Consider the following 18390-nt stretch of genomic DNA (forward strand, 5'->3'; position numbering starts at 1 on the left):
CTCCCATGTTGTTAGTTGTGGGGGAGGAGGTGGGGTCTGCCGCCAGATCTTTGAACTGCAATCTGGTGTCTTGAGTCCACGGAATGCACCTTCCCCCGTAGGTCGTTCCACCTCTTCCTGATGTCATCCCTAGTTCTTGGATGCTGTCCCACTGGGTTGACCCTGTCTACAATTTTGCGCCATAGCTCCATCTTCCTAGCTATGGAGGTGTGCTGCACCTGTGATCCGAATAGCTGTGGCTCTACCCGGACGATTTCCTCCACCATGACCCTGAGCTCCTCCTCAGAGAACCTGGGGTGTCTTTGCGGGGCCATGGTGTGGTGTGGGTGATGTGTGGGGTGGTGTGTGTTGTGATGTGTGAGGGGATGTGTTTGTGTTGTCTGAGGTGCGTGAATGTTGTGTGAGTTATGGTGTTGTGTGCCTGTGGATGCTAGTATTGTTGATGGTGGTGTCTCTCTCTGGGCTTCTTTCTCAATTTTTGTCGTAGGGGTTTGTGGGTGATCTGGGTGTGTGTTTTATATTGTATTGAGTGTGTGGGAGTGGTGTGTGTATGTGTATCAGGTGTGTGTATTTCGAATTGTCCAATGTGGTTGTGTTTTGTATATGTGTGTGTATTTTAAGCGCGGCGGTGTGTACCGCCAAAGGAATACCGCGGTTGAAAGACCGCTGCGTGGATTCGTGGGTCGTGAAAGTGTGGGCGTATTCCTGTTGGCGTGACAGTGGAGGTTTTGTTATCGCCAGTTTATCACTGACCTTTGGTGTGGCGGACTTGTGTGGGTGTCTGGATTTTGGCGGATTCCGACTTGTGGGTCGTAATAGCTGTAGCGGAATTCCGCCGCCGCATCGGTGTGTTGCCCGTCTTCTGCACGGCAGTAAGCGGGATTTACCGTCAATGTTGTAATGAGGGCCTATGTGTGTTGCTTGATTGTGCTCACAAAGAGTTAAGAGCCCGATAAAGGGATTCTGATAACAAACAAGGCTCTTCAACACCTAGGTAAACGCCTTTGCTACCTCCACGTCTGGGGGAAGTAGGATCTAAAGGCTAAGACTTGGGAGGGCATGAGTAAACAGAAGATGAAGACACCGGAGAGGGCGAGGAATCTCAGGTGCTAAAGGTACGTACCCTAGTGCACAAGCCAACAGGGAGTGCACCCTGGTGCACAAGCCAACAGGGAGTGCACCCTGGTGCACAAGCCAACAGGGAGTGCACCCTGGTGCACAAGCCAACAGGGAGTGCACCCTCATGCACAAGCCAACAGGGAGTGCACCCTCATGCACAAGCCAACAGGGAGTGCACCCTCGTGCACAAGCCAATAGGACGTGTGCCCTAGTGCACAGGCCAATAGGAAGTGCACCCTAGTTCACAGGCCAACAGGAGGTGCACCTAGTGCACAAGCCGACAGGGAGTGTACCCTAGTGCACAAGCGAACAGGGAGTGCATCCCATTGCACAAGCCAACAGGGAGTGTACCCTAGTGCACAAGCCAACAGGAAATGCACCTTAGTGCACAAGCCAACAGGAGGTTTACCCTATGCACAAGCCAACAGGAAGTGCACCTAGCGCACATGCCCACAGGAAGTGCACCTAGTGCACAAGACAACAGTGGGTACACCCTAGTGCACAAACTAACAGGGAGTGCACCAGTGCACAAGCCAACAGGTAGTGCACCCTAGTGCACAAGCCAACAGGAATTGCACCCTAGTGCACAAGCCAACAGGGAGTGCAACCTGACTCCCCGCGATGGTGACAGTGTGATTGCTCTGCTGATAAAAGAGAAACACGATCTTCCCCTGGAAGATGGCTAAAGTATTGTTTTCAGATTTTTTCAGCTGATACCAGAACTACGTTGAGTAATGTATGCCATTAGTGGCACTCCTCTCGTAAAAGACAACCACAGAGAACTTGATGGCACGCCAGGCCGACTGCTGGAAAGGTGTGGCCTTAATTGTGCTGAAAGTCTAATGTTGCTTGTGGACTGTCATCCCCTGAATGCCCTCTGTGATGGCGCCTCCCTATAAGAGAGAACTATTTGTTTCTGCTCTTGTGCATTTTGGGTGCCATAAATCAAGCATTCAAGCTGCAGCAGAGGGCAATGACTCTGTGTGTTTTGCTCCCAAGAGTCCATGTCTTGGCATTTCACCGATGCCACCTCTTGCATTACCTAACCACAGGATTATTAGGCACCACACAGCTGGCAAGGGAGCTTGTTTAGTGCTCGCTGCTGACATCTGTGTGAGATCTGCAGGTTACATGTTGGCACTTTAGCAACACCCACTTAGCCATGTAGCTTCCAGGGTTAATAAATTAGTAATAGTACAATTAAACAAGGTAACTGTACGAGTTGTGACACTTTTAGGGATGTGTTGCGCCAGTGGTTCTTCTGATGTGATTTTTGAAGAGACTGGTATGATTGGCAACAGGCTGATGTTCTGAAAGGCCAGAATACATGTACCAGGATCACTGTTGCCCTTGTGGCCCTGCATAGGAACTTGCCTCGGTTCTCTGGCATTTCGCCAACACCTGCTGTGAGGACTACTGATTTTCCTATGTACAGCCTGCTCTCCTCAAATTCTGAGAGAAGGCAAAGTATTTCCCCAGAATACTTGAATCAAAAACGTGTAAACTACAATCCAACAAATGCATGTTCCAGGTGCTGTCAGTGTCAGTCTGAATCTTTGCAACCCAGGTGGCCGTGATCAGACTTTCATCCTTAGAATTTGATGACACAAATAGGCCGCACTTCACGAATGTGGTGGTAAGTGCTATAACAATGTGGTAGGTCATAGATGTCAGAGGTCACAACCTTGATGTGAGCTGTGACTGTGGTACAGCTAAGGTCACACAATTGGACTCCTAACAGGTGCATTTATTTCCTTGAGGCCTTCCCGACTCATCCTTGGATACTTGTATCAGGCTGCAAGGTTTTCCACAGAGGAATGCATGTGGTACATGTGCAACAACACCATCTCAATAACATAGTCAAGAAATGAAGAACCTAATATGTTCAAATCCAAAACGCTTAGTCAGAAAAATTTGAATGAAAAAATGAAACACAAATATTGGATGTAAGAAACAGAAGTTATTCCAAAACAAAAATTGTTTCATTAAAAACAACAGGAAAGTCAAAATCGATATTATTCCGTGGTGTGTAGTAAGTTAGGACTGAGGCACCCTTCTCTGGAGACCCACATTGGAGCACAGCCAGGTAAATGTTGGTGGTTTCTCTCCATCAAAATGTTACGTTTGGATTTTAATAAAATAGAAAGGCCAAACTATTCAGTGTTGCAATAACCAAGAAAAGCCCACGTGGCAAGATACATCCTGTTCACAGTCCTAATTTAGCATTGAATTTTACAATAAAAAACTCCAAGTGGAAAAAAGCTACAAGATAAGATAGGACATCGACATCCATAACAACTTCGGAACCGGTGCTGCCCTCTGACCCCGTGCCGGTGCCTGCACGGAGCCGTGGTCCCCGCTGAGTGCAATGACTGCGACGTACAAGGCAGGCCCAATGCTGCCGCAGCACCTCCAAAGTCCCGCCACAGCATGAGTCCAGAGTGCTGTGTCACCGACGTCTGTGCCACCCGAATCTGCTGCAGCACCTGTGGTCCCGTGTATTATCCTGACACCACAAAGTGGACACCCTGCATCTTTACCAGCTGGATTCATCAACTTCGTCTTGTTGTAAGGAAACAGCACTTTGCCCTAATTGCCGCATGACCTCCTCTGCAACCGTAAGGAGCTGACGGAACCGACACCTCACCTCCCCAGTGACAGTAATGAACTGACACCACACCAGCTCCAGTGAAGCCTCACCTCCCCAATTCCGTGCAACGTCTTTGTTTCCTAATCGTTTTCCAAGGTACTGTAAGCAGGGTCTAAAAGACTCCATTGACGGCCACGCTCCCTCGCGGGTGGCGCTGGACTGTTGGAAGCGACTCCGTCAAGCTGTTTTGATAGCCCGAGCTGGAGCTATTTACTACATTTAATCTTTGAAAATTTGTATCTTTACTTCTGTATGTTGCATTTTTGTTGTTTTGGTCTTGTTTTACTCAGATAAATATTGGCTACTTTTACTGAACTGGTCTGGAGTACCTTTGTGATGTTTTCACAGTATTACTGTGAGTGTACAAATACTTTACACATTGCCTCTGAGATAAGCCAGACTGCTTGTGCCAAGCTACTAAGGCAGTGAGCAGGGGTTATTTTAGCTGTGTGGCTCCCTTACCTTGACTAGAGAGAGGGTCCTTACTTGGACAGGGTGCAGACCACTGCCAACTAGAGAACCCATTTCTAACACAAGTCTTTTACTTAAAGATGGTCGCAGCTTCCTCTGTTTCCGGCACTTTTTGCATTTTCTATCCACAGAAGAAAAGTTGCCAAGGGCAGAACATGGATCCTTATCTTCTTGAGGGTCAGCAGAGGCTACCTTTTCTAGTCCTTGGATTGACCTGCTTGGCACGTGATGTGACACATTTCTTCCAAGCCTCGGTCAGTTAAATAGAAGGGATCAAGCTAGAAGGTCGGTTCTTCTTCTGTACTAGTCAGCCACCTCAATGTGACAGAGCAATCATTGCAATTTAAATAGTAAAACCAGCCTATGTTTGGCAATAAACCCATGTCAAATTGAAAGTAAATTGCCTTCCTCACTACAACCGAGGGTTTAAGTAAAGTGAAGAAGTTCCTGCTTGATGAATATACTTTCTTAGCAAACACTAGCCCCAAATGCCTTTCTCCACAAAAAACGAAAATGGCTGCGTCAATGTTGTCTTATGTCCTTCTCTTTCTTCCCTTAGAAAATTCCAAAGCCCAGGTAAGTTACTCCCATTCAGGATCGAAGAAAAGCTCTACCTCTGAGGTACCAGATGTGCTTGGCTCTGCTGATCTAAGGAAATACCCTCCTTCTCATGTCACCATTGCACTGGGATACATTTTCATGTGGATATATGTATATTATGAGTTCAGTGGCGGGCGGTTATTCGAGCAGGAATGGGTCACACACAATGACATGTATACTTAGTCACACCCATGCGTTCACACACACACACACATTCACAACACACACTGACAAATACACATAAATACATTCATACCTACATGCAAGCACACAAGCACCAAATATTAAAAAACATAAAACTTACTGGCTGCAGCGTCTTTAGGTCAGCCAATGAGAGGAGGTGGCAGTCCCTCACTCGTGTCAGAGTGGGATGGGGTCAGTGAGAGTTGCTGACACCACCTCATTCTGTGACGAGGTGTCAGTCATAGACACTCGGGCCAGGGCACCTGAGGGCTTAAAACTGAAGTGCCCGGGTCTGAGGTTATCAGTGACGCTCCCTCTCGTCATGAGGAGGAGGACTTTGAGGCACTTTTCTGAGCTGAGCTGAGGAGCTCACACTTACAGGGCTGTGACATCTTTTTGTGTATTGTTTTTGAAGTTGAAATCATCGACAATGTTTAGGCCTGGGGCCTCGGCTTCCAGTGATGATTCAGTAGGGAGGTCCCCGTATTCCAAATAATGATTCAGTGGGCGTCCCCGGGTTCCAGTAATGATAGAGTGGGGTGCCATAAAAGTCAAAAGGTTGGGAACAACAGTTCTGTACTGTTGAGAGTTTGGGGTCGCCGACTTTAAGAAATATCTGAATTGTGCACTGCTGCATGTTAGATTTTTGTAGTGAATACTGGAATTAACAACGTGGGTTGAAAGAATATCTTAACAGTACATACAGTCAAGACTCCAAGATCACTTGGATAATTGCCTTCATTTTCATCTTCATTGGTCTGCAGGTCTCAAAATTGAATCTTGTCAAAGCTGATTTCGCCTTCTATCTATCTAAGGTTGTTAAATTGTTAAAGTGAAGACCAAGGAATTAAATAATAGAAACTTCTTGCATTTACAGTGCTAAGGTATGGCAGAAGTATGATACGAAGTGCTATATGAAATGTTGTTAGTAACATTCTCTTTTCATGACCTAATCATGGAAGTATTGCCAGGCACTCATATTGTGAGAACCTGCAGCCAGAAATGGAATGGGTACATTTCATTTTTTTGTTCAATAAATGTTAATGCTTTTCATGAATCCAAAAGAAACAAAACAATGAAAACACGGATATGCCATAAGGAATCATGCATAGTTGTACTTGCCATACACCCTGCGTGCAAACAAAAAAGGGGAAAACAAGAATATGTAGGTGTCTAGGACTCTTACCCAACTCAAGACATCCCCCAGTCCTTCCAGGAATTTCATCTTTTCAGGAGTAGAGTTCAAGTCCTCATTCAAGACACTTTGGAATTGCCCCTACAGATTGGCATTCTAACGACTGCACTGGGCGGGTCTGCTCATCTGCTCTCCTTCACTTATCAGCCGTTGACACACTCCTCCTTGACCTCTTATTGTCAGTGGGTGTTGAAGTTATTCTTTCGAAACGCAAATCCACTTCTATGGTTCACTTTTAAAAAACATGGCGGATTCTGCACTGTGCCACTCCAAGTTCAGGCAATAACGTGGCTATAATGGGCGGTCTTTCTGTTCGTGGGAGCTTTGGCCTCCAACTCTCCTCTCCACGCGCGCTCAGCTCGGACGAGCTGCACAAGGGATTATGGGGCGAGAACTTCCAGTACAGGGACGTCTCACCATGCAGGGGATATCACTGCACTCAGTGACCTGAAAGTAACTTATTTCCTTGAGTAGATGTTTATTGAATTTAATCTATGTGTAGTGGAAATCTGAACATACATTTATCTTTACCATTCATTCTGAACATTTGGAGCAGTACTGATTACCAATCCAAGATGGTGGAATCAATTCCAGATTACCTCACATCCTGTTTGGCACTATAAATGGAATGGCCATTTTGGTGTCCATTTGCATCACAATTGTTTCTGCTACACTGCTCGCTTACTGGGTTGCGTGGATTTGCTCCCTTCTCCAGTTTCTGCTCGTTCTTTCTCCTGCTTCGTAGCGTCAAGAGCGGGAAGGTTTTTTTTGGTCTACAGTTGTTTTCCCTTCCTTCTGGATATTATTTTTCTCTGAAAACTACTAGATAACCAGTTATAATCTGGCACTGCCTTTGAAGATAGTAGGCAATTCCTACGAATGAAGAAGACTTCTCAAGTGTCACCAGGAAGGCCAGCTCTTGACACCAAGAGAGAGAATGGGTTAGAGAAATCATTATCTCTTTAAAGAACACTAGAGCCTCCATTTTGAAATGCACACTCTAGTGGTTCTGATGGGCTGCTCAGCTGTGGTGCAGACGCATGCAGCGGGCACACCGCTGGAATATGAAAGGTGCATCAAAGGAAAAGCCATCTATACCCGTCCGTGTCCAGACTGCATTTAGCACCAGCCACGCTGTCAGTCAGCCTAGTGCTCCTCCTGGTAAGATCATTTGTAACTCAAAAGAGCTTTGGCCACTTAGAAGACCATCTTCTTGTCATCATAGACTAAATGCTGGTCATATTGTATGGCAAGCATCCTGTATTAATTGCAATACTCTGATCATTTTTTTTACATTTACCATCCCAGGCAAGTATTCTTGGAATCTGAAGAAAGGGCTCTCCAGTCATTCAGGGTTGAGTGACAATTAAGCGCTTGGGTCCATTTCTGCTTGCCTCATTAGTACGCGGTTTCTTCTGAAACATGTAGACATTCATCATTTAAGTACCTGCGATGTCTGGGTCTAACTAACTGTTCCTTCTCTGCAGCTTTAATTTATTGCCCACCTGAGCACTCCTCAGACTTTTTGGATAATTAGGTGGGACCCTGGTGGGATCCTGGATCCTTTTTCTATTGAATAGTTTAATTTTACAGGTCTTGTTGATTTTAATGTGCACACAGGGGATAGCAATTGTGAGTCTGCCTGTCCTCTAATAGACACTTGTTCTGCTCTTAACCTTCTCCCATTATTCAATGCTTTCACCCATGTAGCTGCCCACATTTTTGATTTAATTTTCTCAACCCTCACTTCTTTAGTGGAAGGTTCCCTTTCCCCATGGTTGGGTCAGACAACTTTCTAGTATCTTTTCTTGTAGGTTTTGCTTGGTTTAATGTAACACACTTTTCCCCGTCCTTGGCATAAGGTCAATGAGCAAACTCTTTTATTGTATTCAAATTCCTCCAAGCCAATCCAAGCAGGATATATGGAGGAAGATGTTTCTCCACTAATGAATGCCTCCTCACAGCATTTAACCAATTAGCTCTAATGAGGACTAAAGCTTCTCCAAGAACACCACTCCTTAATTTTCTGCTGTATCGCATGACTGAAAAACATTAAATGCAAACGTTTGGAAAGTATTTGCAGGAGAAAATATGAACCATCAGTGGTATTGCGTGAGAGTTTATCTCTATTTGTTAAAGTGAAATTGAGATGATCTATGCAGAATTTGACTCTTGGCTGTTAACACTGACTACACAGTACCTACCCAGTTTGCTATCTCCACAGCAGGGCCATCACTGGCACAATTTATTTTTCTTCCCTGTAGGTATAGGAAAATAGTGAGACTGTCGACACCTGTTTTAGAATTGCTTTAGTCTCTGTCAGTCTACGTGGACGGGGTACCGGTTTGCATTGATATTTCTGCAGCACAATGAGCAGACTGCTAAACTCCTCCCAGGTTGCCTTGACAGGCATGTGGTGCGATATCCAGAATCCATGGTGGGTGCGGACGTCCCAGTCCCACACAACTGGTCGAGTTTGGAGGTACAACCATAGTTTAATCTTCTGGGCGTGATGCTGTTTACATGTCAACCAGTTAAGTCAGTTCTCTTATGGATCCCTTAGAACACCTTGTAAGAATCCAAGGTTAAATTTCCATCTATTGCTCAAGGTAGGGCAGACCCTTAACTAGCACAACAGTAGCATGTTATAGTCACTACAAGTATTATTCTTCCATGAAAAAAACACACAGAAGAGTGGTGCAACTTCCATGACTCTTGCTGCAGGTAGACCACTGGCGCTGCTTGGGAGATCCCATGTTTCTCTTGTCAGCACCAGAAGCCACTTGATCCAAACGTTTGCTATAAGTCTCTGTCGCCTTTGACACAGTCGACCATGTCATCTTGATTGAGCACCTGAGGGGATTGTCCATCAGGGTACAGTTCTGGCCTGGTTTCAATCTTTCCTGTTCAGTAGTACCCAGATAGTATCTCTGTTTCTTTCAGACAAGACTCCAACGTGATGTGGAGTGCACAGGACTCTTTCTTGTCTCCAGTCCATTTAATGTCTATGGAAATCCCTCCCCATCAATTTATTAGTTCTTTTGGGCTCAAAGCTTTGGTTTGAATATTAACGACTCCCAAATCTTCCTTATATTAGACCAGCAAGCTCTAAACTCTGCCATCAGACTGAAGAATGGAATACATGAGATACAGCAGTGGAGGAACTTCAACCTGTTAAAACTCAGGGAAGGCAAAACTGGTTGTGAGAAATGTTGTTATAATTCATGGAGTAGGTGTGCCCTTCATAAGTAATAAGTCCTCAGTTGTCTCTTTACTGGGAACCATGTACCCTGTTGTAGCACTTGACTTGACTCTCTTAACGTAGCAAAGAAGAGCAGTCTAAGGCCAAATCACGGAAGACCAGCTTGTTGGTCCCAAAAACAATACTCAATAAATTATTGTCCAGTTCATGTTTTTGTCTTTTAAAAAGGAAAAGTACTTTTAATTACACACATGCTACTTAATACTATTTATTACATTACAAATTGATACACTGAGATACATGGAAATAGCTTGGTGACACCTTCATATCGTGTTAGACCCCTATTGGGTCTTGAACCCTGTAATCCCATACCTATTCCTCATCAACATCACAATATAATGGGATCTCAATATCATTAAGGCAGGAATCACCCCATCAGCAAAGCAGTCACATGTTACAAATCATCATAGTTAAGCCATTGGCGTCAATGGGGACAGTGCCAATATGCAATAAATGTTATGACCCACCATTGAAGTCAACTGGGGTTGTACCAACAGTCAACAGCATTCATTATAGTGTAAACCTTATATTGTCAACCATTACTGTTGTCATTGAAGCATTGTTTGTAAAAACATGTTCCAGATTATTTCTTCTACTTTCACTGTGAAAAAGTGGGTAACTGGTTGACTGGGTGTGAGACCTGGTCAACCAGCAACCACAATTCTTCTTAGAGTAAGGCACAAGCAAACCCCAAATTATCCTGTGCTCAACTTGAAAGCAATGTGTAAAGTAGTTGTGCAACACTTCAAACAGTAAAACAATGACAATACCACAGAAAAAGGATCCCACACTAAGTTAGAAACATAGAACTTAATGTAATAAATAAAACAAGACCAAAACTACAAACATTTATTAAGTAGTACTTGTGTTATACATTTTGAAAGCATAAATTGTAAAAGAGCACTTGAAGCCAAAACTGTCAACTGGGGATATCTGGTCACGCCGGACCGGGTCAAAGCCAAAACTTCAAGCCAACGACAATGGAGAGCAGGACTGGTACACAGACCCAGTTGGGCCTGCTGAGCCAAAGTACCTTAAATCCAGGTTGCGGAGTGGAGCGATGCGTCTGTCCCGAACCACACAGTAGAGGGGATGCACAGACATTCTCCATGCAACAGCAGCGATGCATTGGGTTCAGGATGCAATGAGATTGCTGTGCAAGTTCCCGATGCGTCAAAGTCGAGAATGCGTTGGGCAGTCAAGGTGATGCGTCCGTTCAGATGAGCGCAGGGGGTGCGATGCAGAGTTTTGGCATCATCATCAATGCTACCATCAACAGGGATGTGAGGAACTTGTGCAGAGAAAAATGCAGCAGTGTTGATTCCATAGGCGATGTGCTGGTTTCAAGATGCAAGGTACAGCAGTGATACGTTTCTGGTTGCACCAATACCAACCCTTGCAGTAGAGGCGATGTTTTGATTTTCTCGATGCACTACTGGCGCAGCAGAGGATGCGTCAGTTCTATTGGAGCAAGTACCTTGGGCCCACTTCCAAGGGTCCGGGACTGGAGTGGCACCGCTTGGCAGGACAGACTCCCTTGGCAGAGTCCAGGTGCAGAAGCAAGGTGGGTGGAAGTCTGTTACGTCCCTGATCTCCAGATCAAGAGGCCAGTCAACTAGCCATTGGAGTCACTCTGGGTTCTTAGTTGGAGAGATTCATGTCCAGTCCTTCACACTCCTAGACAAAAGAGCAGTAGGCACAGGGCAGCACAGCAAAGCTGGAGTCCAGCACACAGCAGTCCACAAAGTGACAGGCCTTCAGCAGCACAGCAGTCCTTCTTCCTGGGAGAGTATCCACAGATCCAGCATTGTACTAAAGTGGTGGTGTTAGAGGTCCAATACGTATGCTCAGTTTGGCCTTTGAAGTGGGGGAAACTTCAAAGACATGCCTTTGAAGTGCACAGCGTCCCTGCCCTTCCTGCCCTGGCTTCAGTCTTACTACAGGGGCTTATACAGCCCTTTGTGTGGGGACAGACCACTGTCCATTCAGGTGTAAGTGAGGCTGTGCCCAGCTCCTCCCTCCCATCCTGCCCAGGATGACTGACCCATGAAGGCACATAAGCTCCCTTTGTGTGCAACTATCTAGAAGGCATACATAAAGTCCAGCGGTCACCCCACCCCTGATACGTGATAGGAGATAGGCAGTAGGCACCAAAAGGTTAAAGTAAGAAAATGCCAATTTTTTTAATTGACATTTTCAGAGTTGCAATTTAAAATCTGACTTCAGAATAAGTTAGGATTGTAAATTGTGAATCCAGAGATACCAAACTTGAAAAGGCAACCTCTTCTAGTTTGTGAATTACACTTATAAAATGTAATGAGGTAATCCCAATGTTTTCCTATGGGAGAGATAGGCCTTGCAGTATTGACAAATTAACTGAATATTATTCAATACCAGGACATGTAAAATGCAAAAATACATGTTCATTATGTTAGATACACTGCACCTTGCCCATTAGGCTTTCTTGGACCTACCATAGAGGTGATATATGTATTAAAAAGAAAGGTTTGGGCCTGGCAGAAGGTTGAATTTGCCATGTTGACATGGAGGTTGAAAACTACACACACAGACTGCAGTGGCAGGCCTGGGACATGTTTAAAGGGCTACTTAAGTAGGTGGCACAATCAGTGTTGCAGACCCACAAGTGGCATTCAATTTACAGGCCCTGGCCACATGTAGTGCACTCTACTAGGGACTTATAAGTAAATTAAATATGTCAATTGTGGATGAGCCGGTGTTACCACATTTTAGGAAAGAGCACTTTAGCACTGGTTAGCAGTGGTGAAATGTGCAGAATCCTAAAGCCAGCAAAAACGAAGTCAGCAAAAACAGGAGGTCTGAAGGGAAAATGTTAGGGGAAACCACACCAAGAATACCAGGTCTAACATTCACTATGGTGTTTGTGCAGCTTTAGGACTAACCAACAGAGGTTCTCACACTCCGGACACCAAGAGCAAAAGGTCCAGGAATTTGTGAAATCGAGATAAACCTCTCCCGAGGGCAGGGATTCAATCCCCTGGGAAAACTATGGTGACTTTTGTGAAATATCTTCTGGGGGACCGCAGCACTTCCTGCAGCCCTCAACATCAATCTTGGGGCATGGTGGTGTTGCCCCTGCCCTTCCTGGTTCACCACATACTTTGTTTTCTGTCTGGTCTCTGCAGGGGACCAGATTTGTCTCTGTTCCGACACGGCCAATTTGCACACTTTTCGGGTTATCTTGCTCCTGGTCGCTACCTATCCACAAGGAGTTTTTTCTTCAGGCTTGAGCTACATCTCAGTGTTTCATCTGCCTGACCTGTCCTCTTCCTGCTCTCCTAATCCTCTATCCTGCTTTGAGGACATCTTCCGCAGCCCCGGCACAGCCAGCAAATAGAACACCCTCCCTGCTGCACTCCTCAAGCCGCATGGCCTCCTTGTGTGTCAGCAGTGGAGTCAGAGACCAGTCAACAGAAGCCCCAGGGGAAACAACCAGAGCCCCCACCAGGTCCATTCCCCTTCTGTTCCTCAGAGGGCCTAAGGGGGCCAGTGCCACTCTTCTTGAAGAGACACATCTTAGTCCTGATTGTCAACTGAGGTCAAAGCCCCAAAGTCCATCCTTGCAAGAGCATCAGGTAGCTTCTCCTTCCAGCTGACCATCCTTTCGCCATCACTGCTCACAAATCCAGTGTCTTCTCGCTTGCCTTTCCTTGTGCAGAGGCTTGTATGTGGGGGGGGGGGGGGAATGTTCCTACCACTCTCCCAACCCTCTGGCGCATCATTCTTGAATATTCCTATATGGTGACTTCAATTTGTCTGTGGCAAGAGCTTCCCTGAGTGCTCCAGTCCAACCCGAGCTGACACAAAAGCATGATCCCTTCCCACCAAAACTTCAAAGGCGAACCCCTCCTGTGTGTGCTCCAGAGGTCTGGACCTCCTCCTTTGTTTCTGTGGGACTGGGCTGTTCTAGCCCAGTTGCAGTGTGACAACCTAATTAACAGAGACAGATTTCCTCATCATCTCTTTCATTCCCAGAAAAGGAAGTGGGTCAAGCACTGTTAATTGCACTATTGTGTGGGGAGGCTCTTGATCCTCCTGATGGGAAGCATAGTGGTTAAATTGGCCTATCAGTGAGGACAAAGGCATAAAATCTGATTGTGAGGTGAGTCAGGGAACTATGAAAATTCTTAAAGTGCCCTAAGGGCTGTAGATATGATGTTAAGTGTTACAAATATATACTCAGGTGCATGTTTACCCTAGACTAGTGCCTCGCTGGACCCTGTAGACTTAAGTGGAGAACACTTTAATTTAGTGAAGGTTGTGTAATACTGTGTAGGCACCATAGACAGTCAGTGAGCACTACAAACCTACAGTTTGAATGCCCAGTCAGATAATAAGGCCTCCCCCAGGACAGTACCAATCCCTGAAGAGTCACTTGTGCAACAGGTTAAAATTGTGCAGATACCTGTCTCCACAAGATAGTATTCTCACATGTGCAGCCTGCACATATGTGTACACACGTGCTCATGTGTTTGCATATAACCAGTCCAGAGCTTTTTAGCTCAGCTGTGCACCAGCAACCTTCTCCCCAATAGCTGTTCTGAGAGGCAGAGAGGCAAATGTCACACTTATTGGAGTCTTGCTTGAGTGGTCCATGATGTTCAAGGGGCCAAAATGTTTCATCTGCTAGTGTGGCGCCTAGCTTCTTGTTGAAGTCCCACAATGCTGTATAGGATTCTGGGCATTGTCCTGGCGTCTTCCTAGGTGATCCGCTTTTTGTTGCATTTGAGTGTCAACCATTTTAAATGGTGTATTTATGGGTCTACCTAAAGGCAGAGTTGTTCTTTCACTTATTGAAGATCCAACAGAACCTCCAACTTCTCACACTCAATGAATGTGAACATGCCCACTTGCTACAAGGAAGACACCAGAGGGATATTTAATTTGCAACTATTTGGGGTACCAGAAAAGGTGCTAATATATTTACTTCTCTCCCTACTATACTTAGCAAGCCCATGCAGTGGGTAGAGAGGGAAGGACAGATTTGGATGGCCTCTTTCGATTTTACTGAGGAGCCCAGAGTCTCCAACGGGCAATGGAACCTTGGTATCTGTGGACAATATGATCGATAAACTTCAATCCACAAGTACTGCACTAAGACACATTTTTAGTATATCCTTGTTTGGGCGCAATCCCACTGTGCATGCAGATTACCATCTTCTGAGGGGCTTGTGAAGCAGACACATTATATCATGTACCCGAAGCAGAGGTAGTTGAGCATTAGCGAGTCGACTTCCAAATGTATGCAGATGACTGACACAACTGAAATAAGACTACTAACATCATATCAGGATTGGCCTAAGTTCTCCACTGGATGAAAGAGAACTTAGGGCCTGATTTAGATTTCAGCAGACGAGTTACTGTGTCACCAGGGTGACAGATAGCCAGCCTGCCGAAATATAAATCAAAAAGGATAAAATGGGTTTTATATTTCAGTGGGCGAGCTATCCGTCACCGTTGTGACAAGTAACCCGTCCACCAAAATCTATATCAAGGCCTTAGTCTCCATGAACTGAGCCACCATTGCAACTGATGAAAGTGACACCATCTCATTACCCTTTAAATGACCCCAGGTGTTAGAACCACTTGTTTTAACTGCTCCAAAAGTGAAGAATATGGGAATACTTGTTGACTGAGCACTTTGGGTCATTCCACAAGTAAATAGAGTAGTCAAACATATCAGCCTCAATCTTCCTTAACTTCATAAAATACCTACAGTACTCCAAACTCAACAGTGTGTGGAGTTCTGTCCTACAGCGCTGAGGCAAAACTATGTAGGACCATATGCTCCACCAATGACTGTTGAAGCGCCTATCTTCTGAGAAGGATTACCTTCATTCTGGGTGCTGTAAGTCATGTTGCTGTACACTGAGTGCCGTAACTCAAGTAAACTGGGAGCTATTTGAGGTGTAGAACATTTTGAAATGCCGCTGCCATATTGGAGTGAACACATCTAATGCTGTGCAGCCGGGGTTTATGAAATTTCTCATCACATATTGTTCTTAAATGATGAGCTGTTTGGTGATGGATGACCATAGGTAGTGGTTCTTTTTAAAATTCTCTTTCTAAACAATTACTATTAGTTTTTATTAGGAAGAAATCAACATATTATGTGACAGTCCAGTTTCAAATACACACCAATGAAGACCTAAATAGCACACAGACACACTCAGCTGCTGCAAAACATATCTCAAAGTTGACTACATATCTCCAGTGCACCCATCCCTCTTTATATACCCTAATCCATCACGACAAAGGTTTAAACTCATTGGAGTACAACATTTTTCTTAATAAAAACACTAAGGTAGCAAATTAGGTTTCTGTGATGCGATTTGCCATACGCCATGCTGAATTATATTTATTTCAAATAGGAGGAGGAATATTTCCTACAAATTGAAGAGACTTTGATGAGGTCCAGTAAAGATCTATCATACTCTACTTTGTTCATGAATCTCTTACATCTGGTGTATATATTGCAATAAGATCTTTGGCAGCAACATCTCAAACCGTATTTACGATTCATTTGCAACATTGTTATCATCTAGAAGGCTTCTATGAAAATTCCTAATTTGAACATTAGAAGCTTAAATTCAAGTAAAGTGAAAAGTGTGTTAAGTTTACTTTAGTATAAAAAATAACCATGCTCTGAATGCCCACTTAATGTTGTTCCAATGCAAACTGACAAGCTCGATTTTTTTAATGTGCTGCCTCTAAGTACCTTTTAGATGTAAGATTGCAATAAGTGTGGAACACTTGTGAGTGCTCCTCGCGAGACACTCCAGAGTGGAACATGTGCATTGTGCTGTTCTTAAGTTTACTTTAAAACATTAATGACACTAATTTGTAATTCAATATCTTAATGTTCAGACTGGGATCAGTTATGACAAGTATAAAACAACTTTGTATACAAAGTTCACAAATAAGAATAGTATTTAGCCTTTTTTAATTTCCACCCTAGAACCTGAGTTCAACATTTACTGTATAGTTAGTTACTTTATCAGATCAAAATGAATGTCTTCCAAGAGCAGATATTACTATTGTAAACGAAAAACTCAATACTCGGAATAGTCTTTAAAGTCTAACATGCATTTAATGCAAAATAGTGAGTAAGCAAACACAAATGATGCAAGGCATTTGCCTTTTCATTGGATTAGAGTTTCACCTTTAAGAAGTTGAAGCATTTAAGGCTAAAATGTACATATGTATATTAGATTTATATTCTTATTTTCCAATAGAAGTAAATGGAACACGTAGCAGAAAATAAAACTAACTGGTAGCTACTAATGAACAGGTGCCATGATCCTCTTGTAGGCAGCCTGATAGAAGAGGCATAGGAGCTGACTCCACTCTTTTTTTAAATTCTCGCTTTGATGCGCTAATTTCAGAACAAAGCTATATTTTCCTACAGGGTACAGTAGATGTGCAATTGTACAACATGAAATTATACGGCTGCAGTACATTTTAAATGCGTGTGATTTTAGCATGAATACGAATTTTGTAGCGGTCTTTTAGTTGGTGCAAAAGCAACATAGCAAATCAATGTTAAAATGTAACTGTGCCCCTTGTTTTTTGTAGTAAACATATATGCATTAAGGCACATATATGGTAAATCAGCTTTCTCACGATTATTTGAACAATCTGTTAACATTGAAATTCTTGATCGGGGTTAGCCTCTTAATCTCGTGCAGGAATCCAGAAATCAAGTGGACATGAAATCAAGAGTTACTGACACCACAAATGAAGGAGTTATATTTGTACCTATTTGAGACAATCCAATATCATTAAAATGATAATTCTCAAGCACTGGGTGGCCATTCAAAATGCAAAATCTATTAAAGAACGACATTTATGTTTATTAAGATGATTTTTATTTGGTCTCGCAAAAAAGTTAACAATTGTAATTGACATCGCCCAACAGAATGGTGAATACATTGGTCATGTCATTTAAACTGTTTACTTGAAGGAGTGGAGAAAGCAGAAGGGGAGAAAAGCACAACTCGACAAAGGGATGGTGCATTTAGGACAGCAAAGGTTATAAGACTCAGGTGACGTGCTTAGAGTGGATTGCACCCCTCTGTCGCAATGTCGCAGACTGGAGTTAGGACTGGGAACTGGGGCAGAGAGGAGATGGTGAGGGAGGGTGGTCGCGGCTGGCCACTCTGGTCTAATAGGAAGTGTGCGTGCATAGGCAGGGAGGTGAGTGGAAGCGTGAACTGTAGGTTGGGGGGTGAAGAAACAGTAGGTGGGTGCACATGTGAGAGCCTCCAGCGCATGGGTGGTATGTGGGGCATGTAGAGGGAGTGTGCCCAGATCATGGGGAAGGTCGTCATTCCCCACCTCTTGTAGGAAGTGCGTGAGGAGGGTGGCCCACTGGAGAGAGATGGGTTGCTTGCATAAATGGCGAACCTTCTCACAGTGAAGAGTTTCTTCCTCGGCTGTACCCCTGTGCTGCTACTGGTGGGACCATGAGGAATCGCCATTGGAGAGAGTGCGTACATTTGGCATGGAGATGGGCCAGGGCTGCAAAGTGGGAGTGCACCTTTTGTTGTTTCCTCTGATTAAAAATACCCAAGGAGCACACCTCCCAAGTGTGAATATATGGCAATTCCATGCCTGTACGTAGAGTAGGGTGCAATCATCGCAAGTAGCTATGCAGTGCCGGGCAAGCCCACAACATGTGCATGAGATCTGTGTCTGGGGCTTGGCAGCATGAGTAGTTCATCCGTGCTCCGGGGAAACATCGATTCAATAGGGCAGGAGTAAGATATACTCTGTGCAGTATTGGATATTTTTAAAGCGGGAACTATGGGAGACCTGTCAAGAGAATTTGAGTGCCTGCTTCCTATTCCTTGTCATGTAGCACTCTACAAA

Source organism: Pleurodeles waltl, chromosome 1_1 (genome assembly GCF_031143425.1).
Source record: "Pleurodeles waltl isolate 20211129_DDA chromosome 1_1, aPleWal1.hap1.20221129, whole genome shotgun sequence".
Taxonomy (NCBI): Eukaryota; Metazoa; Chordata; class Amphibia; order Caudata; family Salamandridae; genus Pleurodeles; species Pleurodeles waltl.